Raw genomic sequence first — 813 nt, 5'->3', positions numbered from 1 at the left:
CCTTGGAAAGGGGCAGTTCTACTTTGTCCTATAGGACCACTATGAGTCGTAATGGACTCAAAAGCAATGGGTTTACTTTGGTTTGGAAACAGGCCCAAAGGAGTTCCCGGGTGGCCCAAACCGTTAAGCACTAGACCACTAGCAGAGGTTGGAAAGAGGCCTGGGAAGACCCGCCTGACAATGTGCCTGATGTGCCTCCAAAAGGTCACAGCCTTGAAAACCCTATGGAGCGGTTCTACTCTGCACACTTGGGATAGCCATGAGTTAGAATCGACTCCACAGCAACTAACAACAGGTCCAAGTATAAAAGGCTCGAGTCCCATCCCGGAGGACCTCTCTTCTACACTAATGTGTGTGTGTGTTTTGGGTGGGGGAGAATTAGTGGAAGCAGGGGAACTGGAGTGTAGAGGAGGCGCTCCTGTCCCATCATCTACCACACGCGGAAGCCCAGCACAACGCCAGCCACACAGAGAATACTAATTTTTTCATTGAATATTTATTGAGCACCCACTGTGTGCTAAACAGCGGGGTGGGCCCTGTGAATGATTTTACACAATCTCTGCTAGGTAAGCTGAGACATGTTGAGGTTTAGAAACAGTTTAAAGGCTCAGTATTGGTGACCCAACGCCCACCATCAAACCCACAGCTCCTTAACCAGATTGATCGCCCAAAGCCGTACTGCGCAGGCGCCAGCTATCTCTTGTGGCTCTCCCGACGCTCCGCCCCGAACGTGTGTCCCGCATGCGCACATCGCTTTCCTCTCTGACGCACCCCCGGAAGCACAGTTTCGGGGGCGGGACCGAGAAGCATTTC

Source organism: Loxodonta africana, chromosome 9 (assembly GCF_030014295.1).
Source record: "Loxodonta africana isolate mLoxAfr1 chromosome 9, mLoxAfr1.hap2, whole genome shotgun sequence".
NCBI lineage: Eukaryota > Metazoa > Chordata > Mammalia > Proboscidea > Elephantidae > Loxodonta > Loxodonta africana.
This window is presented reverse-complemented; position numbering follows the sequence as displayed.